Source organism: Schistocerca piceifrons, chromosome 1 (assembly GCF_021461385.2).
Source record: "Schistocerca piceifrons isolate TAMUIC-IGC-003096 chromosome 1, iqSchPice1.1, whole genome shotgun sequence".
Lineage (NCBI taxonomy): Eukaryota > Metazoa > Arthropoda > Insecta > Orthoptera > Acrididae > Schistocerca > Schistocerca piceifrons.
Genome location: NC_060138.1, coordinates 297172451 through 297200104, shown reverse-complemented (window position 1 = coordinate 297200104; position 27654 = coordinate 297172451). Strand labels below are relative to the sequence as shown.

At 43.3% G+C, this 27654-nt stretch overlaps 1 protein-coding gene and 1 pseudogene across 3 annotated transcripts in view; one reads left to right on the top strand and one right to left on the bottom strand.

Moving 5' to 3' along the window:
• The window catches only part of LOC124776623 (COMM domain-containing protein 4), a 555896-nt gene that overhangs the window by 419248 nt on the left and 108994 nt on the right, over positions 1-27654 (bottom strand). The window lies entirely within an intron of this gene.
• On the top strand, positions 8448-8565 carry LOC124717514 (annotated as a pseudogene).

The window sequence follows — 27654 nt, the reverse complement described above, 5'->3', positions numbered from 1 at the left end:
AAACAACAGTGCATTGGCGGAGCTGTCATTTGTACTCAGGTGATTCCTGTGAAAAAGTTTACGGCGTAATTATGGCCGCACGACGGGAATTAACAGACATTTAACGCGGAATGATGGTTGGAGATAAATGCATGGGACATTCCACTACGTAAATCGTTAAGGAAATCAATATTCCGAGATCCACAGTGTCAACAGTGTGCGCGAGAATACCACATTTCAGGCGTTACCTCCCACCACGCAACGCAGTGGCCAACGGCCTTCACTTAACGACCAACGGCAGCGGCATTTACGCAGAATTCTCAGTGCTAACGGACAAGCAACACTGAGTGAAATAATAGCAGAAACCAGTGTGGGATGTACGTCGAATGTATCCGTAAGTACAGTGCGGCGATATTTGGCGTTAATGGCACTTGGCAGCAGACGACCGACACGTGTGCCTTTGCTAACAAAACATCGCCTGCAGCACCTCTCCCGGGCTCACGGCCATAACGGTTGGACGCTAGACGACTAGAAAACCATGGCCTGGTCACATGAATCCTGATTTCAGTTGGTAAGAGGTGACGTTAGGTTTCGAGAGTGGCACAGACCCCACCAAGCCATGGACCCCAGTTATCAACAAGGCACTGTGGAAGCTGCTGCTGGCTCCATAATGGTGTGAGTCCAACTGAACCGATCGTTGACTGTAAATGATTATGTTCAGCTATTTGGGGACCATTTGCAGCCATTCATGGGCTTCATATCCCAAAAAACTATGGAAATTTTATGGATGACAAGCGACATGTAACCGGGCCACAATTGTTAGCAATTGATTTGAAGAACTTTCCGGATTGTTCGAGCGAATGATTTGGCCACCCAAGATAGCACGACATGAATCCCTTCGAGCATTTACGAGCCGGCCGTTGTGGCCGAGCGGATCTAGACGCTTTAGTCTGGAACCGCGTGACCGCTACTGTCGCAGGTTCGAATCCTGCCTCGGGCATGGATGTGTGTGATGTCCTTAGGTTAGTTAGGTTTAAGTAGTTCTACGTTCTAGGGGACTGATGACCTCAGATGTTAAGTCCCACAGTGCTCAGAGCCATGGCTCAATATTTCTGCAGGGGAATTCTAACGACTTGTTGAGTCGATGGCACTTGCAGCTGATGCACTCCACCAGGGCCTCGACTGGCTGCATTTCGCCGGGCAAGAGGTGGTCTGACACGATGTTAGAAGGTATGACGTCACTGCTGTCACCTCAGTGTAGTTAGCCCATTAGGTCAGAGGGAAGCAGTTCTCGAGGGACCGAACACAAACACCGGTCACGGCGGGTCACCGCGTCTGGCTCCATTGTCCCGACGTCAGCAGTTTCCCCTTGCACGGCAGTTTGCAACCCGCTCTGCGTGCGCTTTGTATGGCGTCGAGCGCACGGGTTCAGTTGGACTTGAGGTTGAACGAGAGAACCAAGTTACGATTCCGTTCTAGCGTTCACCCTACCAGTACCCAACGCCCCGCTGTATCATCTCAAAGACCATCTTCTGTGTGGCCGAGTCGACCAAACACTTTCTTGGAACGGCAATATTTTAAAGTCAAAAATAAACTTATATTCCGACGTCGTTTTCATTAACTCAGCGTATTTACCCCGAACGGATTCCATTCGTCAACTGCATTTCGTATGGTAGTTAGAATTCTCAGCTACGGCTGACCTCATCATTGGACTCATAACGTTCTTTCGAAGTTTCAATACCTAAAACTGAAGAATGTGCGAATTTTAGTGAATAAGGAGAACATATTTTAGAGTCATACAGCTGAGTTCAACCACGAGTTTTCAACACTTTCTAAAAAATGCAAATCATCGCCTCGTCAAAAGAATTTCTTTCACTTTTCCAGAAATCTTCTCGAGTATTATCAGTTCCAATCATCAAGAAGAGTTCCGTAGTATAACCCGTTAGTTTTGCCTTTTGTAAAGTAGTCCATAAGAGGAATCCCTTTTGCATCGTAGAAAGAAAAATTGACAAAAAAATAGGACTCTTGCAGATGAAATCGACTCCGCCTTTACTGGCGCAAGGTCACGGAATTCCACCCATTGTTGTCCACTGCTTCCATTCTTGTCGCAAGAAGGAATAAGGATGATTGGGATTTATCGCCCCCATCAACGAATTAAGATGGATGGGGGTGAAAATCCGCTGACTCTTTTTCCGAGGAACCGTCTCGGCATCTGCCTGAATGAATTTACTGAAGCCTAAATCTGAACGGCCGGATGAGAATTTTGACGCCTTTCTCTCATGTGCGAATCTGGTGACTTACCATAGCGCGCCACCTCACCAAGTTTTATGGAGTGTAGAAGTCGACAGACATCTCAGTCACAAAAAAGAAAAGTCATCGTACAAAATCAGTTCGATTTTTTTTTAATTGATGAATATACTGTAGAGAATTTTGATCTCGCATCTGGCTTTGGTAAACATACAGTAAATGCAGCACCTAATTTGCGCAAGCTTTTTCATAGTTAACTTTCCATGTGAAATGTAACGTATCCCTGCAGTAGTCTATTTTACAACTGTTAATCGCCCACCGTTCATCATTTTGTCGATTTTTTTTCGGTTTCTTCATATTGGTTCCATCTTTGGGACGTCCATCAGGTGTACCATTTTCAAGAGAAATTCAGTCATTTTTTTTATTCGGCACCACATATCTTAACTGCTGCAGCTCAAGAAACAGACTCGTTATGAACTTTCAACTATGGACGAATCTCGTTAGTGATTAACACTCCATGGCAAAGAATGTTATGACTACACGGTATTCCAGTTCCTCCACTTGAATGAAACACACAGAGTTTAAAACCCGGCGTAAACAAAATTATGCCAAGATAAAATTCAATGTCAATTCTGTGCCACGCCTTACTTCATATTAGGTATAGGACAAAATGTCTCTTCCTAAGCCGAGACCAAGTACCTACCGCTACCTGAAAACTGCACGAGCTTGTCCAGCTCTAGGGTAAGGGAACGGAGTGATACTGTAAAAACAGCACTACACTGAACACAAACACTGCACAGACATTTATCTTCATTCACAGTTTAAGCGGGTGCATATGTTTAATGGTGTCTGTTATGTTCGTACGTACAGTACGTCAGCCGAAGTAGGATTTACGACGTGCTGAGAGATGAAAAATATATTTAGTCTAACCGCACCATTTAACGCACAGTTTACCATTAAATTAATACAACCGAGAGAAAACCAGCAAAATCCGAATTCACGCCAGCGCTAAAAAACTGACAGGCGTGTCCCATCGCTCCCATTTTGCTACGAATTAGCGTTTTGATTAGATTGTGACAACAGCAATACCAAATTATAAGCGTCTAGAACAACTGCAATTACAATACTTGAGTAATTACCCATCCATAGGACACGACGCGTGAAGATTGAATCTATTGGCACGTAGCGTTCGAGACTCGATACATACTGTGAACCTGAAGTACAACGAGAAAAATTCAGAGATTGTTCGGTGATATTTTCTGTGTACTCTAGTATTAGGGACCCATGGACTTCGAAGTTTAGTTGCAATGTCGATGCATTTCGATTGACTTCTTACCTCCATTTACCTTTATATCTGTACTGCACAAAAAATATCTGCCAAAAAGTGTGAACGTCAACGATATTCTTTTGATTTCTGCGTAATAAATCACCGAAACTGATAGCCCGATACAATGACACTTTGGAAATTAGACGTCTGAAAGGTGTTTTCTATACTGAACAGCCGGCCGCTAAGGCCGAGCAGTTCTAGGCGCTTCAGTCTGAAACCGCGCGACCACTACGGTCGCAGGTTCGAATCCTGCCTCGGGCATGGATGTGTGTGATGTCCTTAGGTTAGTTAGGTTTAAGTAGTTCTACGTTCTAAGGGACTGATGACCTCAGATGTTAAGTCCCATAGTGCTCAGAGCCATTTGAACCAATTATATACTGAACAGGTGACTCCCGCAATCATCTATGAAATGTACATACAAAGTTAAGAAATGTGGTGCCGAATTAGAAAATGACTGCATTTGTCCTGAAGACGATACGCGTAATGGACGTCTCAAAGATGCAATCAACATGAAGAAACCGAAAAAAAATCACAAAATTATGAACGATCGGCGCTTAACATTTATGAAATAGACTACTGCAGAGTTACACTAAATTTTACATAAAAGTTAACTACGAAAAACTTGTGCAAATTATGTGTGGCATTTATTGTATGTTTACTAAAGCCAGATGCGGGGTGGGGGAGTGGCCATCTATGTAAATAACAGTATTCCATTTGAGTCCATAGACGTAACACACCAGTGCACTGAACAGATATTTGAATGTTGTGCAGGGACAGTTGAATAAAGTGAAACAAAATTTCTAACGTTTGTTGTTTATAGATCCCCTGACTCTGACTTCAGAGCATTTCTGCTCAAGCTAGAGAGGGTTCTTGATTGACTTTACATAAGCACCAGAAATTAGTAGTACGTGGTGGCTTCAATATTGATTTTGTATGTGATGGTGCAAGAAAAAGAATGTTGGTAGATGTCTTAAATTGATATGATCTTAGGCAGACTGCTCTTTCTCCATCTAGAGTGCAGGGGAACAGCAGCACAACCATAGACAATATTTTTATTCATTCTTCATTACTAGATGGGCATTCTGTCAATAAAAGGGTGAATGGCCTTTCAGACCATGATGCACAAATTTTAACACTAAAAGACTTTTGTATTCAAACAAGTGTCACATATAATTACAAACTATGTAGGAAAGTTAATCCAACGGCAATAGAGATTTTTTTAAACCTCGTGAAGGAACAAGAGTGGCAGGATGTTTATAGCGCCGATAACATAGATGGCAAATATAGAGCTTTCCTTAACACATTCTCATGCTCTTGGAGAGTTGTTTTCCATTAGAACGTTCTAAACGGGTACCAGCAGTAAAAAGCAGCCTGAGTGGTTGACTGGTGGGATAAGGAAATCATGTTGAACAAAGCGGGAATTGTGACTGCGTCTAACATTTTGATACAGTAGCCCATTACAGACAGTACTGTATGGTGCTTAAAAATGTTATTAGAAAGGTAAATAGTATGTGATGCGCAAATAGAATGGCTGATTCGCAGAATAAAATTAAAACTATATGGTCAGTTGTGAAGGAAGTGTCTGGCCAGCAACACAAGGTCAACGATATAAAGTCAGTCCGTACTAAACATACTTTTGTTACTGATAAATCAGATATAAGTACAGTTTTTAACAATTATTTTTCTGAGCATTGCTGTTGACTTACGTAAAAATTTAGTTTCTACAGGGAATCATATAACTGTCTTGGGAAATGCCTTTCCGAGATTGATGTCTGAAATACTCCTCTGATACAGACAAGGGGGAGATTGAGTCACTGAAGACTAAGGACTCTCATGGATATGATGGGGTGCCTAGCAGAATATTAACGTACTGTGCCGCACTTGTTAGCCCTGTAATTTTTCCTTTCGGAATTGTCACTTTCCTGAATGATTACAGTGCTCAGCAGTAAAGGCGCTTTATAAAAAGGGAGAAAGAGATAATGTAGACAATTTGAGACATATTTCAATGCTAGCAGTGTTTGCTAAAGTTATTGAAAAGGCTATGTATGTAAGGATAGTTGACCATTTTATACCACACGATTTGCTATCAAATGTACAGTATGGCTTTAGAAGTCGTTTAACAACTGGAAATGCTATATTATCTTTTCTCTGTGAAGTACCGGATGGGTTAAACAAAAGGTTTCGAACGCTAGGCATATTTTTCCATTTAACTAAGGCGTTTGATTGTGTTGATCACAAAATATTGCTCCAGAAGTTGGGGGAGTATCTCACAATTGTTTCACATCTTACTTTAGCAACAGACAGAAAAAGGTCAAAATTCACAGTGTTGAGAATGGCTGTGATGTGAGGTCTGAGTGGAGTAAGGTCAAATGAGGCGTACCCCAGGGATCAGTGTTGGGGCCACTCCTGTTCGTTATTTATATAAATGATATGCCTTCTAGTATTATAGGTAACTCTAAAATATTTCAGTTGCTGATGACACTATCTTAGTAGTAAAGGATGTTGTCTTCAACACTGGCTCGGTTTCAAACAGTGCAGTTCATAACATAAGTTCATGGCTTGTAGAAAATACACTAACATTAAATCACAGTAAGACTCAGTTTTTACAGTTTCTAATACACAATTTAACTAAACCTGACGTTTTAATAACACAGAATGGGCATATGATTACTGAAACTGAACAGTTCAAATTTCTAGGTGATCAAATAGTTAGTAAACTGTCGTGGAAAGCCCACGTTCAGGATCTTGTTCAAAGATTTAATGCTGCCATTTTTACTATTCGAGCATTATCTGAAGTGAGTGATCGTTCGGCACGAAAATTAGTCTACTTTGCTTATTTTCATTCTCTTATATCGTATGGTATTATATTTTGGGGTAACTCTTCCCATTCTAAAAGGATATTTTTGTCTCAGAAACTGACGGTTCCGACAATAAGTGGTTTAAGTTCACGAAACTCTTGTCGACCTCTGTTCAAGAGTCTGGGTATTTTGACATTGGCTTTTCAATACTTATATTCCTTATTGTCATTTCTTGTTAACAATATTAGCTTATTCCCAAGAATAAGCAGCTTCCACTCAGTTAATACTCGGCAGAAATCAAACCTGTATTTGGATCAGTCTTCCTTAACTCTTGTGTAGAAAGGTGTGCAGTATACTGCTGCATACTTTTTCAAAAAGCTACCACAAGGATTCAAAAATCTTCGCAGTAATCCACGCGCTTTCAAATCGAAACTGAAGAGTTTCCTCATGGGTCACTCCTCCTACTCTGTCGAGGAGTTCCTTGAAAAATTAAACTGATGCTTGTTGTGTTGTTGATTGCGTTTACTTAAACTTATTGCTTGGCTTTTTTCGGGTTCATAAACATTTTATTTTTATCTGTTATTACTTTTAGTTTGTTATTTCATGTACTGACACGTTCCATGGCCTTGGAGATTTGCTCCTCAATTTGGTCCTACGAAACTTGACGTGCAAATAAAGAAATAAAATAAATAAAACCATTTATGAAGAATTCCTACTCTTTTGTACGGCGACTTTCCTTTTTTTATGGCTGAGACATGTGTCTACTTCCACAACCCAAAAAACCTAGCGAAGTGGCGCTGTGGTAAACCAACGGTTTCGCACACGAGAGGAAGGCGTCCATATTCTCACCCGGCCGTTCAGATTTAGATTTCCTTAAATTTACTCAGGCAAATTCCGAGATGGGTCCTTGACAAAGGCCCACTCTACACTTAGGACTCAAGCCTGCGTCCAGTACTGCTCAGGTCTGTCCCTGGTTTGTTTCCCCGGCAGTGTTAGTTGTACGTTAACAGGTATACGCAGCAGTATGGACAGATTTACTGATGAAGAGTTATAAAAATTGAAACTGCAGACGTACATTAATTGGTTGCCGGCACTGAGGAAATAGCTCAACTTCGCATTGTTGTGCCACCCTACCATTGCACTCAGTGAAGCCATACACGAGGTACAGTTCTGCATTGGTAGCTCTGAGCCCCACTGCTGTGTATCTCTGTTTACGTACAACAACGTCGGAAAAACAAGCACGAGATGTAACCGGAAAGTACTACACTGTCCAGTCACATTAGTCTGACCACCTGTAAAAAGCCTGAATAACTTCCTTTTGCAGAGCGGACCTCTTCGAGACGCTCAGGAAGAGGGTCATTGAGGTACTGGAAGGTACTGACAGGGATTTGCAGTCACGCCGCCTCCAATGCGATGGACAACTGCGCTAGGTTTCTCGGTTTAGGGTCGATGGTCCGAAGAGGCTGATCGAGGTGGTTCCGCAGATCTAGACTGGGTTGAAATCTGCGCGGTGTTTGGTGGCCAGGGGAGTGCAGTAGACTAATCCTGATGCTCTTCGAACCAAGCACGCACACTGCGAGACTGTGAGCTGTGTGGCACGTTGCATTATCCTCCTGGTGGATGCTGTTGTGCCGAAGAAACACTAACTGAATGAAGTTGTGGACTTACTCCCCAAGGATAGCATACTTGTGGTGATCCAATGTGCATTACAGATTGACATCATCATCCAGAGAATTCCGCGAAAACATTCCCTGGACCATAACGCCCCTCCGGCTCAAACCCTTCTGACAATTGTTGCAGGGTGTTTACTTTCTGTCCGACGGAGCATAAAACGTGATCCATCTGAAAAGATCACCTGTCACCTCTCAGTGGATGTCCAGATGCGGTACTTGCGCGGCAGTTCGAGCCTTCGTCGCCGCTGAACAGCAGTCAGTATGGGCGCATAAATCAAGCACCTGTTGCAGAAGTCCATACGCAGCAACGTTCGTTGAACGGTCGTTGAGGAGATACTGTTGGTAGCCTCTTGGTTCGTGGGGACGATCAGCTGCTCAACAGCTGCATGTAAACCGTTTAAATCCCATCTATTGTATTGAATTGCCAACGGCGTTGCCGCAGTGGTAACACCGGTTCCCGTCAGATCACTGCAGTTAAGCACTGTCAGGCTGGGCTTGTACTTGGATGGGTGACCATCCGGTCTGCCGGGTGCTGTTGGCAAGCGGGGTGCACTCAGCCCTTGTGAGACAAACTAAGGAGCTACTTGATTGAGTAGTATCGGCTCCGGTCTCGGAAACTGACATACGGCCGGGAGAACGGTGTGCTGACCACATGCCCCTCCATATCCGCATCCAGTGACGCCTGTGGGCTGAGGATGATACGGCGGCCGGTCAGTACCGTTGGGCTTTGATGGCCTGTGTGGGAGGAGTTTAGTTCTTTTAGTTTATTGTATTGGATTTTTTTTATAGAATGACGTATCACCTTTTAGTGGTGTTTTATTTTGACGTACAACGAGTGTTAGCTACCAAATTCCGAGCTTTTGAGCTCTAATTTTTAGTTACGTAAGTACAAAAATTTTTAGTATTCTTACGTAAAAGCACTTAAAAGATTTTTTACAAAAATTTCTTAAAATCTTAATTTTTTTTTGTAAAATTATCGTATCAAAGGATGTCTTAGGCTTATTATTCCTTCCGGATTTATTGTTGTGCAGATGTTCATATGATGATGTGGTCCCTAGTGATATGAAACAGGTAGCGACCTAAAAATAAAGGACTAAGTACAGCTGAAGCGGTTGATTGATATCAAAGATGAGTACACAAAAATAAATAAATAAACCGGCGCACCACGAAGGGATTACCCGAATGGGACGTAAATCGGTAGATGTGATGTACATGTACAGAGAAATAAATGATTGCAAGTTCAGAAAAATTGTATCACTTATTCAAGAGAAAGAGCGTCATGCGTTGGTCCACCATTGATCCTTATGCAAGCAGTTATTGGGACTGACATTGATAGAGTTGTTCGATGTCCTCCTGAGGGATATCGTGCGAAATTCTGTCGAGGCGACGCATTAGATCGTCAAAATCGCGAAGCTGTTGGAGTTCCCTGGCCATAATGCTCCAAACGTTATCACATGGGGAGAGATCCGGCGACCTTGCTGGCCAAAGTAGGATTTGGCAAGCATGAAGACAAGCAGTAAAAACTCTCGCCGTGAAAGGACGGGTGTTATCTTGCTGAAATGTATTCCCAGAATGGCTTTGCATGAAGGGCAACATATCGAGGCGGAGAATACCGTGTCAACTGTGTGAACAGGGACCCCATCGACTTGGAACAAAGCATTAGAATTGGGGAGTAAACGTTCATCGATGGACCTGATAAGCCAAATTAGCCACATAATGCTTGGCACTAATGCGATATTGCAGAGGAAGCACAGGGCTACGGAATACCACAACATGTTTCACTCTTGAGACATAAATTCAGCCAAAAACTGGAAACAGTGTGAGCTTTCAAATGTGTGTGAATTTCTAAGGAACCAAACTGCTTAGGTCATCAGTCCTTAGACTTACACACTACTTACACTAACTTATTCCAAGAACAACACGCACACCCATACCCGAGAGAGCACTCGAAACTCGAACGGGAGGGGCCGCGCTGTCAGTGATGTGGCGCCTCTAACCGCGCGGCCACTCCGCGCGGCTTGGAAACGGTGTGAAAGAAGACTCATATGACCAAGTGGCTTCCTTCCACTGCTCCTTAATCTAGGTTATATGGCTTCGGCCCGCATTGTTACAGGCATTTGCATTACTAATACCAGTTTCTAGATTCCAGCTCGCCTTGCAGTTCCTTGCTTATGATTCTCTTCTTGTTGTTTTGGTGCTGGCAGGGGTCGCGAGTGCGACATTCTGTTCTGCAGTGACTTTTGGAGCTGCCTTCCCCATACTTATCGCCACTATCCTCTCCAACAACCGTCTGTTACGATCAGTCAACACACACTTTCGTCTGCATTGTGACTTAGCGAATGATGTTTCTTGCTGTCCTCGTGTGGGGCATAAATCTTCGATACGGTGCCTCATAAAACCGCAAACAATGCAGCTAGCTCGGTTACAGAAGCACCCAACATACGGGCACCAACCATTTGTCTATGTTCAAATTCAGTTATCTCCGACATAATGCATTCACAACTACACTACTGGCCATTAAAATTGCTACACCAAGAAGAAATGCAGATGATAAACGGATATTCATTGGACAAATATATTATACAAGAACTGACATGTGATTACATTTTCACGCAATTTGCGTGTATAGATCCTGAGAAATCAGTACCCAGAACAACCATCTCTGGCCGTAATAACGGCCTTGATATGCCCGGACATTGAGTCAAACAGAGCTTGGATGGCGTGTACAAGTACAGCTGCCCATGCAGCTTCAACACGATACCACAGTTCATCAAGAGTAGCGACTGGCGTATTGTGACGAGCCAGTTGCTCGGCTACCATTGACCAGACGTTTCCAATTGGAGAGAGATCTGGAGAATGTGCTGGCCAGGGCAGCAGCCGAACATTTTCTGTATCCAGAGAGGCCCGTACAGGACCTGCAACATGAGGTCGTGCATTATGCTGTTGAAATGTAGGATTTCGCAGGGATCGAATGAAGGGTAGAGCCACGGGTCGTAACACATCTGATATGTAACGTCCACTGTTCAAAGTGTCGTCAATGCGAACAAGAGGTGACCGAGACGTGTATCCACTAGCAGCCCATACCATCACGCCGGATGATACATCAGTATGGCAATGACGAATACACACTTCCAATGTGCGTTCACCGCGATGTCGCCAAACACGGATGCGACCATCATGATGCTGTAAACATAACCGGGATTCATCCGAAAAAATGACGTTTTGCCATCCGTGCACCCAGGTTCGTCGTTGAGTACACCATCTCCGGCGCTCCTGTCTGTGATGCAGCGTTAAGGGTAAACGCAGCCATGGTCTCCGAACTGATAGTCCACGCTGCTGCAAACGTCGTCGAACTGTTCGTGCAGATGGTTGTTGTCTTGCAGACGTCCCCATCTGTTGACTCAGGGATCGAGACGTGGATGCACGATCCATTACAGCCATGCCATAAGATGCCTGTCATGTCGACTGCTAGTGATACCAGGCCGTTGGGATCCAGCACGGCGTTCCGTATTACCCTCCTGAACCCACCGATTCCATATTCTGGTAACGGTCATTGGATCTCGACCAACGCGAGCAGTAATGTCGCGATACGATAAACCGCAATCGCGATAGGCTACAATCCGACCTTTATCAAAGTCGGAAACGTGATGGTACGCATTTATCCTCCTTACACTTGGCATCACAACAACGTTTCACTAGGCACTGTGTATGAGAAATCGGTTGGAAACTTTCCTCATGTCAGCTCATTGCAGGTGTCTCCACCGGCGCTAACCTTGTGTGAATGCTCTGAAAATCTAATAATTTGCATATCACAGCATCTTCTTCCTGTCGGTTAAATGTCGCGTCTGTAGCAAGTCATCGTCGTGGTGTAGCAATTTTAATGGCCAGTAGTGTACACAGAATACTGTTTTATCCGTGACTGAGTCTTGAAACATATTGAGGACATTATAGAGATACTACTTGTGGTCAGATAGAAGAGCACAACATGTAGGCTTGGCTAGCATCCGCATTTACGTTCAGACGTGCATTTGTTATTTTTTCGAACCATTGTACCCAAGTGGCTACCCACGATCATTTTGATTTGTTGCATGTTTATAAAAAGAAACCCGTGTCTCCACTAACGGCACTACGTCGTCGTTGCAGGGGCGAAGTCGTGCATCGACCGAGGATGCGAGCATTGATGGTGCTCGCGGTGGCGCTGGCGGCCGCTACGACGGGCCTCGCGTGGGCCGCGGAGCGTTGCTGTGGCGATGCCGAGCCGTGGCAGGGGCAGGCGCGCGCCAAGCGTAGCTTCAGCGCCTGGGGCGGCAAGCGCGCCGGGCCCGACGGCGTCGCCGGCGCTGACGTCGACGACGGCTACGGCGACGGCGACGACCAGAAGAGGGCCTTCTCCAGCTGGGGCGGCAAGAGGGCGGTCCCCGGCTGGCAGGCGGCGCCGGGCAGCCCGCTGGAGGAGGACAAGCGCTCCAAGCAGTCCTTCTACAGCTGGGGCGGCAAGCGCGGCCTCGACGGGGAGGCAGAAGCCGACGGCCAAGCTCCAGAAGACGCGGTCGAAAAGAAGAGGGGAGGGGTCAGGTTCTCCAGCTGGGGTGGCAAGAGGGACCATTTCCAAGACGACGACGGTGGCGTGGAGAACCTCGCCGATAGCAAGAGAGCTTTCTCCAGCTGGGGAGGGAAGAGATTCGGCGACGGAGCGCCGGCCGCGGAGAAGCGCGCCTTCTCCACCTGGGGGGAGTCGCTGGCCAACCGCCGCCTCGACCTCTACAACTACAGGCCCGTGCAGCTCCGGAACGGCAACGGCCCGCCCTTCTTTCCCTGGGGTGGCTAATCGCGTTCCGCCCGGACGCTTCTTCTGCACCCCCCTCTGCTTTTCGTTTCCATAACGCACACGGAATGTGTAGCGTACCGATTGCTTTGTACCCTTGTGTGGAACAGAAAACCGATATCCCATTGTTTGTGGCCGTCGGAGAAATGTAGTAATATTTGCATGTAATACATTGCAGTAATGTAGTAATATGTGAAAAAAATCAGCCAATAAAGACGTAAAATGTCATCCTTTCCGTTCATTGCATTCTTCCTACCACTGACCTAAACAGTCAACATTTTGTGTCGTTGGAATATACAGCATGCAGTTTCCAAACTGAATTCCTTGTAAAAGACACAATTCCCTTTCTCCAATTATTTGAATTTATTGGCTTTACCACCAATAATGGTTAATACTCTACAGTTTACAGAAAAAATACAGCATGGTTACACTATCTATGCCAGTTTCTTCACGTGTCAGGTATCAGCTATGATTCACGAGCCACTGTACGCAATATTCTTATTGAAAATTAACTAGATACACAGTACACATAAATGTTGACTTGCAAACTGAAGTCACTTTGTACTATAAATTATATATTAAACGCGAACACGTCGAAACTGAAATGTAAACAAAATCTTATGAAAATCTAATTAAAATTAAATTAAATTTGTGACGCTAAGCTTCAAGCGATAACAGTTGATGAACTTGCATCACAACAAACGTCACGCCCTTCTACAGAATTCATTATAATGCAACGAGCAGCGTAGATTTATCGGATGATTCCTCATCGGAATTCGAACCACTGATACCTCAATTTCTCGGAGAAGAAATTATTATTCTCGCTAAAAGTTGTATCCAGTTGCTCTTCTGCAGTATCTGCGCTGTTTCGTCATTTCTGAATTATGCTCAAATTCAGTGTTTTGTACCTTGCACCCATAATGGTATTCTAGGTTCCTATAATCTTAAAACTCTGATAAGAGAAATTTTTCTTATGCTCCGCACCACAAAGTATTACTAGGCTTCAGTCTGCATAATACACGGACAGTGTATATTGTGATGTCTGATGTAGTATCTAACGTCATACATAAAAAAAATTTGGCTCCTGAAATTCTCTCTATGAATTATTGTTATAAGACGGTAACACATGCGAAAACATTATTTCAGCATATATTTGTTTACACAGCCACAATCATTTTCTTAGGCACGAAATTGCATACATCAATGGATTCAGAGTAACTATGCATGACTATAAGGTTTCGTGACCGTAGCCTGCTTATATAAAATTCTTGTGTCTTTCGGACCGCATGAAAATATAAAATAAAACTATCTCTCACAATAGTCAAAACGTTGGTCGTTTCATTTTAAATTATAATGTTTCAAATACCCTAAACATTTTTTTTTGAAATTTTTGTAAGCTCCCCTACAAACAGCAAGAAATAAAGCAGCAATAAGGATTACTTTTTCTTCGAAGACAGAAAATGAGACTTATTTCTAGCTGAGAGAAAAGACGCAGAACTTAGCTTCAACACCTACTTAACGCAGGGTGACAACTCAAACTTGAAAAAAAGTTCCCCGAGAATTCCAGAAGTGAGGAGGAAGATGGTGCCAAGAAGCTCCTCGTAAATTAATGGTGAGTGAAAGGTGGGGAGGGGGGTATACTACAATAATGACCTTTCTTTCTTTCTTTCTTCTCAGCTGAGATATACTAGCCATAAACGAGTTTAACCACAATTTTTAAACATAGATAATTTATGTGGAATAATATTCACATGATTAACATACTTTCAAATATTAAGTATTTTAAAATTCGTGATTTATAGTAATCAATAACATTAAATTTCAGTGATGGGTTACAAACATAGAATTTCCTGAGAGTTTATGAAATTCCCTGAGATTTCCCTGATTTTTCCAGGTAAAATATAATTCTTGAAAATTTCAGGTTTTCCGGAAGTATCGCCGCCTTGTTAACCGTTTATGCATTACATATTACACGCGATAGAAGATAGCAAAGACGGGTGTAAAATACGGCGGAAAAGCGTGTACTGTCTACTCGTTGGTCTGAATCGTTACTGTCGCATAACGCAGTCGCTGAACGCGTCAGTTTCGGCTATCACTCGTCACATACTGTTTATGACAGTGCATATGCAACAACACTCGCCAAGAGCAAACGTTAGTGATTCGGACGTATTACGCGATGACAATGTTGTTTCTGCATTAATGGATGTGTAACTGCCGTGTGCCAATAGCGCACTCTGTGCCATCGCATTTGGAAAGTGTCATGATGTAACACAGTTCATCCATAACACGAAAGAGTTTTACGACAAAGTCCATTCTACTTTTGGAGAGTGCCGAAATACAACTAAAAAGCACTTACCAGGCGCCGGTCTTCATCCTGTTTTTCTAGTCCACCTCCTCACGCACTTTTCTAGCTCTGAACAATACCGCGAAAGAATATACCAATACATAAAGTGGTTGTCAAAAACAGCTGAACAGAAAAACGTTTGTTGTAAGCAAAATTCGAGTTCAGTACCGACACATCACGTTATAAGCAACCAGGTCATATTTCGAACGCAAGGAAAGATGAAGTAACACTCTCTCTCCAGAGAAAAAGCCAGTTCACTTAACAGAAAAGTATAAGTAAAATGTGACCCGAAACGAGAAAGACGGGGAAAACAGCACAGCACAGCGACGTGCGGCTGTGTACTGCAGGCGAAGGCCAAAGTTGAACATGTTTTCTTTTTCCTTTCTTGTTTAAAAAAAATGTTCCACAACAAATTTTTGAGAGACTCAGATTGTCTTCATTAGAAGTTTGTTTTACTGAAGTACATTTCACCACCACTAGACACTTTTTTTCTTTTTTTTAAAAATATAGGCCTGTTGCTATAAGTGAAACGCGTTACGAAGCTAAACTTCCCTGATAAACGCGAACAGCCCTTACACTCAAAACTGGTGTTTGGTGGCATGTGATAGTGAGAATTTCTATCGTTCCGCTTCGTTGTGGTATCTTTACTTGATGCGAACATGTTTATTTAAGATCAGTGGTAGGGGCATGTCATGCTATAAGAACGCGTAATGTACGTCATTTGTTACTCCTCACCTCATCCAATATTTCCACCAACCATTCATGGACGCTGTTGTAGATCCCGTTTATATAGTAAAATGGCTCTCCAAAAAACAACAGTGCTGCGTAAGCCACATTTAAAATTGATGATAACTGTAGAAGCAGTTAGAGATGCTACAACGGCCTTTGCTTTTCCAGTGAGGGTCTGTCTTTGCCAATTTTTGATGAATGACGCTCTAAAAATTGCACAATGGGCCTTTGTCCGAATTTTCACAGCCAAATGAAGAATGGGAAATGGACAAATGGGATACCAAAGTGATAATCGTGGGATCTAGTTTTGCAGAGACAGATGTAACTGCTTGAAAGTAATCAGGATGATTAAGAAAAACTTAACTAGTAATTTGAGGGTTTTTATCCGATTGTTCATAGTCAAACGAAGAGTCAAAATGGACAAATGTAGTATCAAACTGGACAGCGTGTGATCCAATTTTGAAAAAAAAAAAAAAAAGATTTAATTGTTTGAAGTAATGACGGTAATTAAGAAAAACTTAATTAGCTACTGAAGTATCATAAAGGGCATCTCTTCAAGGTCTAGCTATTTTGTGCATAAAAAGCTACACTGGTGCAGAAATTGTTGAATTCTTTCTTTCATGTTGAAAAAATATAATAAACATCAAATGACTGCTATTACTGAATCTTTTCCGACTTCTCTTGAGCTATAGACTCTTCATAATATAAGGATACCGACTGATACGTTAAAATATTAGATTTCGTGTATGTGTGTGATGTTCTTAGGTTAGTTAGGTTTAAGTGGTTCTAAGTTCTAGGGGACTGATGACCACATATGTTAAGTCCTATAGCGCTCAGAGCCATTTGAACCATTTTTTGTCAAATAATTTGTCTGAAATTAAGAAATAACATAAATACATTTTTGTGCTTCTTTTGCTGTAAATGACTTCAAGCATCAGTCAAAGGCGCATCAAATGTTTCTCTAATCTGTTTTATTTCTACTTTTTAGACAAATCATTTCACAAAATATTTGACTGGTCTTTTTTCAGTTTTTTTTTCTTTCTCTTCGGACTAATACTGAACAAACGGGTATCTGTCTGGGTCTGAAGTTTGCTAATCTCCAACGATATCAAAAACTTCAAATATGTATCAATAATAAAGTGGGAATATCTGTGCCGGGGCATTCAGGTGTGCAGAACAGAATTGTTATAGCGAACGTTTATTTCCTCCAGTCACATGACTGCGGTACGTAATTACGGTCTATCTGTAACCGCCCTGCAGGTTTTGGATTTCATTACATCGCTAGTATAAACAAATGCTGAACAAAAATGTCGCGGATTTTCCAAATGGTGGGGCATTTATCATGTTTTTAACAAGAATGCTCTATTTTTTCTGTAGAATAAGCGCGAATAGCTGCCGTCATTTTTTTAGGTTTTGTACTGCATTTCCGAGTCTTTGTTTTAATAAATTATGCCGTCGTGTCATTGCACAAAGTTTCTCTAGCGAACCACTGGGAAAGTGCTCCGAAAACTTCAATTGGGGGCTATAACACGCAGACAATTCTTCATGTAACAACTAAAATATTAAATGCACATAATCATTCTCCACGTTAAAGGAACAAGAACTACAATTTACTATTGTGACTACTTTAAAATAAGCATAACTGCTGGTAATCTGTACAATGAGGAAATGACCCGAACTGTCATTTTCTGTGCCGCTACAGATTCCTCCAAATTCATACATTCAACGGACTGGTTAGCAGCACATTCCCACATAACCGAAATTATCTAGCATTTTTCTCGTAAATATATGGCCATACAGCCACATGAATTTGTTCTAGTGTACTTACTCTTTATCACGCTACCGATTATCTTCAACAAGTACATAACGTCTTACTATTATGATTGAGTTAAGTGCACCTTTGCGGCACTCACATACGAAAAGTAACTTTTTCTCTACTGCGTATTTCGATCTGCATCCGTGAAACAACAATTATTGATTCACCATTGTTGTTTCTAATAAATAAAAGAGTAGCAACAACTCAAACTGCGTAATATTTAAGTTAAAACCTCTCCGCAAGTTGAAAACAAACATCGTTATAATAGTGTCAGCACAAAACACGAAAGCCACGTAACAATACCAGTTCGCGTTGACGTCATGTGCAGTACACTATGTTCACTCGTGGCTCACTCCATAGATATTCCTACTCTTTGGAATAACACAACCGTTCTACACCGACAATAATAATTAAAAAACTTTTACTTTTTTTACTTATGAACTAAAAAGTCATTAAACAAATTGTCGACTGAAGAGTATTCAGTAATCACAAGCATAGGCTAATTCTCTATTGTGGTCAAATATAGCCGTAGAAGAACAATCACTACACTCTTATACCATACTCACAAGTTACATAATTACTTAAAAATTGAAATTATTCTCACGAAGAAGCCCTTATTCTATATGAACCGTGGATTTATTTTCAAAGAATATTCTCAAGAATTTATTCTATTTACTAGCGATTCATCAAGAACATTAACACATTTAATCACACTATGTGAGCATGGAAGTAGTTGCCAGGGAATAGCTGATGAAATCAAAAACAAATTGCTTTTAACAAATGGGAATTTTATTCCTAAAAGCCTTTTTTTAAAGAAACAGATTTAAAATTATAAGCAGAAAGCACCCTCTAAATATCAGGTTACAATTTATTCAGAGGCAAAAAGAAACAAATTTTTGAGTGTATGAGCTTTATGGCTGAGAACCTTGCCGCTCCCTTTTGACACGGCCGTAGTCAAGACGGCTCACAACAACCTAAGAAAGACTACACTGGTGCAAATCTGCAACACACCAGATTACCTTAAAGTAAAAGTTTTAACAATTCACACAAGCACACAAACTATGCACCCCGTAAGAGGGATGGAAATGGTGCAAAACACTAAAATTAAAAGATTAACTTACCGCCGAAGGTGCAACATGATTTTAACTTCTAAGAAAAGTCTTACGATGGAAGGATGGCAACTTTATATACTAAAATGACCATTTAAATGAAAGGCCATGAAATGCAATCTTATATAAAATTATACAAGGTTGACCAAACGAGTTAACATGCTCTACAGTACACCAAGATCAAGCATCAAATACCACTCAAGACAAGTTTAAAATGATACAGAAAACACAAGTCAGAACCGTCAAATCACTACGGAAGAAGGCTGCGGGTTCTAGACAACAACACACACCACTTGTTATCACACGCGCGAACGGCTGAGGAAACAACAATCCACAAATAACGAACAAATTGTAACAGTCGAGATTTAAAAGAAGTCACTAATTACTCAACTTGAGGATCCTGCTTCAGAGAACAGCGAAAAGTCGCTCTCGCAGCTAACGCCTCCAAATGCAACAGCGCGTGTCCGCCGCCAAAAGCCCCGGCCTGGCTTCGCGCTGTGGAGACTACGTCGCTGCTCAGTTGCAGCGAACCAACAAGGTCCAACCACATCCCGACTCTGAAAATGGTGTTCATCCTGAGGATCCAAGACGTCGTCGACTAAGACGACCGGCCGAGCAAACGACCAACGGCAGCCCGCTTTCGCCGACAGCGGTCCCGGCGAATACTAACACCATTCGGACCCGACTGTTGCTGGCTGCCACCTCTTCCCGACTGATACTCGTGTCAGTCCTCAGCAGACCACATGTCGCCATCCGACGATCAGCCGACCGATCGACCAAAGGCCTCCCGTCTGCGTCGACCACGCTCCCGGCGCGTACTTGCACCGTGCGGACCTGCCTGCTGCTGACTGACAACTCGTCCAACAGCGGAGTAACGACGAACCCGACTCAGTCCACAACCCAACAGCGACTGAGACTTAGAGCCGACTGACTAACATGCGAGTGTCTGCCTTCCGACAGACTCTGTCGACACACTGCACCGACTCCCAACTGACCTACTGGCGAGCTCATAGCGCCCCTTAAATGCACGTGAACAGACAACTTTTCTCCTTTCCCACCAGAGGGAGACACCAAATCTGCGACTGCCACAGCGGCGCCACCGCTAGAAACGGAGGGCGACTGTTTCACACTACGCGCTGCGGCGCGTTCTTCAAAACAGCAATTTTTACCACGGCTCACTATGAATGTGATTATTCCGCTATAATATACCCCTTACCTACAAGTCTGATAGTTACCAAAAGAAGGTATCCTGTCAATATTTACTTTAAAATGTATGGCGAGATCTGGAAGGCACATTAGTCAAAGGATCAAATACATCCACGCCTGGGGATTAAATACATATTATTTCTTCTATAGAGCCACACAACTATATAGGAACGGGAAGCCAAACACCACAATAATTAAGCTTCCTCGTACCAATCGCGAGACGACATTCTTTTGTAAGAGAACATACACTGGTTTTCGACAGTGTTCAATCAACTGTGAACAGCGGAGGAATCCTGAAGAAGATCCCAGCAGAGGGGTCAAAACGTCTAGTACTGAAGAAGTTAAAAGCGGAACGTGATGTGTCCTAATCATCCAGTAGATTGTACCTTCAATGTAAATGGCCATGAATGCCTGCAAACGCGCATAGAACATGTAAAGTTTTAGTTTAGATCATGGAGGAATGGTCTAGATCAGTGGTGGTCAGTCCGAAGCAATTTCGTGTGGCGCGAAGAGCCATCACTGGGAGGTCATCAGACACGAATCTTAACTACCAGAGATTACATCTGTTTTTCAGACACAAAATAATTTTCAAAACAACCATTAGAAACAGGAGTTTATAGTCCCAAAGCAATCACTCAGTTAACAATTAATCGTTTACAGTTAAAATCATCGATCAGTTATGACGTGGTCCGCTCAGTGACACGATTATAAAAGCTACTTCAGTGCTAACTTTCTTAAGCACTTTTGCGGCGTTCGTTGCATAATAAACTAAAGAGGCATATTCTTCTGGTAGCGGTGTCATTTCACCAGTTAATCTCCAGTCATCGAAAAACCTAATGAGTTATTATTATTATACACATCAAAAAAAAGTTTTGCGTCTCCTCGGTTCCGAGAGTTCAGGAACCTGTACAGAAAATTGGAACAGAGATCAACACAAACATCATATCCGTCCTTTTTATTGCTCATGAAAACCACACATTGCATGTTGAATCACCACACGGCGAGACCTTCAGAGGTGGTGATCCAGATTGATGTACACACCGGTACCTCTAATACCCAGTAGCACGTCCTCTTGTATTGATGCATGCCTGTATTCGTCATGGCATACCATCCACATGTTCATCCAGGCACTGTTGGTACACATTGTCCCACTCCTCAAAGGCGATCGGCTTAGATCCCTCAGAGTGCTTGGTGAGTGACGTCGTCCATGAACAGCCCTTGTCAGTCTATCCTAGGCACGTTCGATAGGGTTCATGTCTGGAGAACATGCTGGCCAATCTAGTCGAGCGATGTCATTATCCTGGAGGAAGTAATTCACAAGATGTGCACGATGGGAGCGCGAACTGTAGTCCATGAAGACGAATGCCTCGCTAATATGCTGCCTATTTGGTTGCTCTATCGGTCGGATGATGGCATTCATGTGTAGTACAGCCGTTACGGCGCCTTCCATGACCACCAGCGGCGTACGTCGGCCCCACATAATGCCACCCTAATATAGCAGGGAACCGCCACCTTGCTGCACTCGCTGGACAGTGTGTCTAAGGCGTTCAGCCTGACCGGGTTGCCTCCAAACACGTCTCCGAGATTGTTTGGTTAAAGGCATATGCGACACTCATCGGAGAAGAGAACGTGATGCCAATCCTGAGCGGTCCATTCGGCAAGTTGTTGGGCCCATCTGTACCGTGCTGCATGGTGTCGCGGTTGCAAAGTTGGACCTCGCCAAGGACGTCGGGATTGAAGTTGCGCATCTTGCAGCCTATAGCGCACAGTTTGAGTCGTAACACGACGTCCTGTGGCTGCACGAAAAGCATTATTCAACATGGTGGTGTTGCTATAAGGTTCCTCCAAGCCATAACCTGTAGGTAGCGGTCATCCACTGCATCCGCCCTTGGGCAGCGTGAGCGAGGGATGTCATCGACAGTTCCTGTCTCTTTGTATCTCCTCCATGTCCGAACAACATCGCTTTGGCTCACTCCGAGACGCCTGGACACTTCCCTTGTTGAGAGGTCTTCCTGCCACTAAGTAACAATGCGGACGCGATCGAACCGCGGTATTGCTCGTCTAGGCATGGTTGAACTACAGACAACACGAGCCGTGTACCTTCTTCCTGGTGGAATGACTGGAACTGATCAAGCTACAACATTGCCCATCGCTTCCCTTGATTTAGTGCTACCATTGATGTGTGGCCTACATTAACTACTTTGGAACATTCCCCGTGACCGCAGTGTGCCATGGTTGTTGAATGCTGGACAGGAATACCAGCTATGTACGTTGCCCAGCCATTCTATCTAACAACTTTCCAGTATCAGATGCACTGTATCGAGGGCCGATAGTGTCACGATTGTTATTCGTCTTGGTATACGAGTGTATACACACTGAGTAGCTAGAACATTATGACCACCGACCTACTATCGATATAAACCCGTATAGGCGATAGTATCGTCACCTGGCAACGAATGACTGCTAGTAAGACACACGCACGGTGCATGTAGTATCAGTGAGCGTACTGTCCGTATGTAGAATGGGGAAAGCGCGTGATCTGAGTCTGACCGAGCGCAGATTGTGATGGTCCGGAGGCTCGGCACAAGCATTTGGGAAACTGCACTTGTCGGTTGTTCGAGGAGTACTGTAGTGAATGCCTTCAACACGAGGCGAAACCAAGGTAAAACGACGACCAGACATCGTGCGGTTGGGCGGCCACACCTCATTACAAATCTCGGACGTCGTAGACTCGGCAGGCTGGTGAAACTGGACGGGGGCGAACTGTGACGGAACTAACATCAGACTTTAATGCTGGGCAGAGTACAACTGTGCCCGAAAACACATTGCTCCGAACACTCCTAACGATGAGCATCTGCTGCCGACAGCCCATACATGTGCCAATGCTAACGCCACGACATCGGCAACTACAACTGAAATGCGCACGTGACTATCAGCACTGAACGTTGGCGTAGTGGAAGAGCGTTTCATGGTCTGACGAATACCGACACCTTCTTCATCATGCCGATGGGAGGGCACGAATCCGTCGTCCTACGGTGGAACAGCTCCTTGATACCTGTACTGTGGGACTGAGACAAGCTGGCGGTGGCTCCATTATGCTCTGGGGAACATTCACATGGGCAACCATAGGTCCAGCGGAACACGTGCAAGCCACCATGACCGCCAAGGAGTATCGTACACTGGTTGCAGACCACGTGCACCCCTTCATGACGATCATGATCCCCGACGGCGGCGGCATGTTTCAAAAAGATAATGCGCCATGTCAAAAGGCCAGGAGTGTGGTGGAGTGGTTCGACGAACACACTGGCGAGTTCCAATTGGTGTGCTGGCCACCCTACTTTCCAGATTTGAACCTGATCGAATACATCTGGGATGTGATTGAACGTGGCGTCAGGGCTCACCGGCCCCCTTCCCGGAATTTATGGGAATTAGGTGACTTTTGCATGTAGAAGTGGTGCCAGTTACCTCCAGCGAGCTACCAAGGCTCATTGCTTCCATGCCACGACGTGTCGCCGCTGTTATCCGTGCCAGAGATGGACATGCCGACTATTTACTAGGTGGTCATTATATTTTGGATGATCAGTGTATAGTAAAGTTCTAATTATAACCCTTAAAAACGTCATAGATACTGGGGTTGATTTGTTGTTAACTCTTCTCTATAGAGCCACCATCCAGATTTATACATTTTTCTCACCGTTTCTTCACGTTCCCGATGACTTGATTGCAGAAGTCCGCAGATTTTCCCTTAAACCACTATTACAGTTCATTAATGATGTATCTGTGTTGTCCAATCCGCGACCACGCAACGGATTCTTCATTCTTGGAAACAAGAAAAGTCACTTGATGCGAGGTCGGGAGATTAAAGTGGATGCTGCAGGATCTTAAAGTCACGTGCCCTCCTTTTGTCAACTACCACTTGAGATGACTGAGTCTGTGAAGTGTCAGCCTGAAGACGAACGCTTCTGGAGAGCATACCGTGACGTTTCTTAATTACAGCTTCACGTAACTTGTCTATAAGATTGCTATAGCATATGCCAATAATGATTTGACCCTTAGTAAAGTAGTCTGTGAGGATGCCTCCACAACTGCCCCAAAAAACTGAAAGCACGTACATCCCAGCTGGCTTTTGCACTTGGCTCACCTGTAAGGGACATCCCTGTTGCACCTCAAAATAGTGTCATAAGATGGGCAACCATTTCAATAAACAACCGACATCTCATCATGGATTCCCAGACCGCTTTTATACTAGTCAACACTGATAAAATTTCATGTATATAACATAACTCCCCCCATGAACCATGGACCTTGCCGCTGGTGGGGAGACATGAGTGCCTCAGCGATACACATAGCCGTACCCTAGGTGCAACCACAGTGCAGGGGTATCTGCTGAGAGGCCAGACAAACGAGTGGTTCCTGAAGAGGGGCAGCAGCCTTTTCAGTAGTTGCAGGGCAACAGTTTCGATGATTGACTGATCTGGCATTGTAACACAGACCAAAACGGCCTTGCTGTGCTGGTACTGCGAACGGCTGAAAGCAAGGGGAAACTACAGCCGTAATTTTTCCCGAGAGCATGCAGCTTTACTGTGTGGTTAAATGATGATGGCGTCCTCTTGGGTAAAATATTCCAGAGGTAAAATAGTCCCCCATTAGGATCTGCGGGCGGGGACTACTTAGGTGGGAGTCGTTATCAGGAGAAAGAAAACTGGCGTTCTACGGATCGGAGCGTGGAGTGTCAGATCCCTTAATCGAGCAGGGAAAAAATGGAAAAAGGGAAATGGATAGGTTAAAGTTAGATATAGTGGAAATTAGTGAAGTTCGGTGGCAGGAGGAACAAGACTTTTGGTCAGGTGAATACAGGGTTATAAATACAAAATCAAATAGGGGTAATGTATGAGTACGATTAATAATGAATAGGAAAATAGGAATGCGGGTAAGCTACTACAAACAGCATAGTGAACGCATTATTGTGGCCAAGATAGACACGGAGCCCACGCCTACCACAGTAGTACAAGTTTATATGCCAACTAGCTCCGCAGGTGACGAAGAGATTGATGAATGTATGATGAGATAAAAGAAATTATTCAGGTAGTGAATAAAGATGAAAATTTAATAGTCATGGGTGACTGGAATTCAACAGTAAGAAAAGGAAGAGAAGGAAACGTAGTAGGTGAATATGGATTGGGGGTAAAAAAGAGGAAGCCGTCTAGTATAATTTTGCACAGAGCATAACTTAATCATAGCTAACACTTGGTTCAAGAATCATGAAAGAAAGTTGTACACATGGAAGAGGCCTGGAGATTCTGGAAGGTTTCAGATGGATTACATAATGGTAAGACAGAGATTTAGGAACCAGGTTTTAAATTGTAAGACATTTCCAGGGGCAGATGTGGACTTTGACCACAATCTATTGGTTATGAACTGTAGATTAAAACTAAAGAAACTGCAAAAAGGTGGGAACTTAAGCAGACGGGACCTGGATAAATTGAAAGAACCAGAGGTTGTACAGAGTTTCAGGAAGAGCATAAGGGAACAATTGACAGGAATGGGGGAAAGAAATACAATAGAAGAAGAATGGGTAGCTTTGAGGAATGAAATAGTGACGGCAGCAGAGGATCAAGTAGGTAAAAAGACGAGGGCTATTAGAAATCCTTGGGTAACAGAAGATATACTGAATTTAATTGATGGAAGGAGAAAATATAAAACTGCAGTAAATGAAGCAGGCAAAAAGGAATACAAACGTCTCAAGAATGAGATCGACAGGAAGTGCAAAATGGCTAAGCAGGGATGGCTAGAGGACAAAAGTAAGGATGTAGAGACGTATATCACTAGGGGTAAGATACATACTGCCTACAGGAAAATTAAAGAGACCTTTGGAGAAAAGAGAACCACTTGTATGAATATCAAGAGCTCCGGTGGAAACCCAGTTCTGAGCAAAGAATAGAAAGCAGAAAGGTGGAAGGAGTATATAGAGGGTTTACACAAGGGCAATGTACTTGAGGACAATATTATGGAAATGGAAGAGGATGTAGATAAAGATGAAATGGGAGATATGACACTACGTGAAGAGTTTGACAGAGAACTGAAAGACCTAAGTCGAAACAAGGCCCCGGGAACATTCCATTCGAGCTACTGACAGCCTAGGAAGAGCCAGCCCTGACAAAAATCTACCATCTGGTGAGTAAGATGTATGAGACAGGCGAAATGCCCTCAGACTTCAAGATGGATATAATAAATCCAATCCGAAAGAAAGCAGGTGTTGACAGATGTGAAAATTACCGAACTATCAGTTTAATAAGTCACAGCTGCAAAATACTTACGCGAATTCTCTACAGACAAATGGAAAAACTGGTAGAAGTCGACCTCGGGGAAGATCAGTTTGGATTCTGTAGAAATGTTGGAAGACGTGAGGCAATACTGACCCTACGACTTATCTTAGAAGATAGATTTAGGAAAGGCAAACCTACGTTTCTAGCATTTGTAGACTTAGAGAAAGCTTTTGACAATGTTGACTGGAATACTCTCTTTCAAATTAAGAAGGTGGCTGGGGTGAAATACAGGGTGCGAAAGGCTATTTACAATTTGTACAGAAAGTAGATGGCAGTTATAAGAGTTGAGGGACATGAAAGGGAAGCAGTGGTTGGGAAGGGAGTGAGACAGGGTTGTAGCCTATCCCCGATGTTATTCAATCTGTATATTGAGCAAGCAGTAAAGGAAACAAAAGAAAAATTGGGAGTAGGAATTAAAATCCATGGAGAAGAAATAAAAACTTTGAGGTTCGCCGATGACATTGTAATTCTGTCAGAGACAGCAAAGGACCAGGAAGGGTAGTTGAACGGAATGGACAGTGTCTTGAAAGAAGCATATAAGATGATCATCAACAAAAGCAAAACGAGGATAATGGAATATAGCCGAATTAATTCTGGTGTTGCTGAGGGAATTAGATCAGGAAATGAGACACTGAAAATAGTAGAAGACTTTTGCTATTTGGGGAGCAAAATAACTGATGATGGTCGAAGTAGAGAGGATATAAAATGTTGACTGGCAATGGCAAGGAAAGCGTTTCTGAAGAAGAAATATTTGTTAACATCGAGTATATATTTAAGCATCAGGAAGTAGTTTCTGAAAGTATTAAAATGGAGTGTAGCCATGTATGAAAGTGAAAGGTGGACGATAAACAGCTAACAAGAAGAGAATAGAAGCTTTCGAAATGTGATGCTACAGAAGAATACTGAAGATTAGATGGGTAGATCACACAACTAATGATGAGGTATTGAACAGAATTGGAAAGAAGAGAAATTTGTGACACATCTTGACTAGAAGAAGAGATCGGTTGGTAGGGCATATTCTGAGGCATCAAGCGATCACCAATTTAGCACTGGAGGGCACCGTGGAGGGTAAAAATCGTTGAGGGAGACCAAGAGATGAATACACAAAGCAGATTCAGAGGGATGTGTGTTGCAGTAGGTACTGGGAGATGAAGAACCTTGCACAGGATAGAGTAGCATGGAGAGCTGCATCAAACCCGTCTCTGGACTGAAGACCACAACAACAACAACAACAACATAATAATTTCCAGTTGACAATGAGAACTTTACGATACC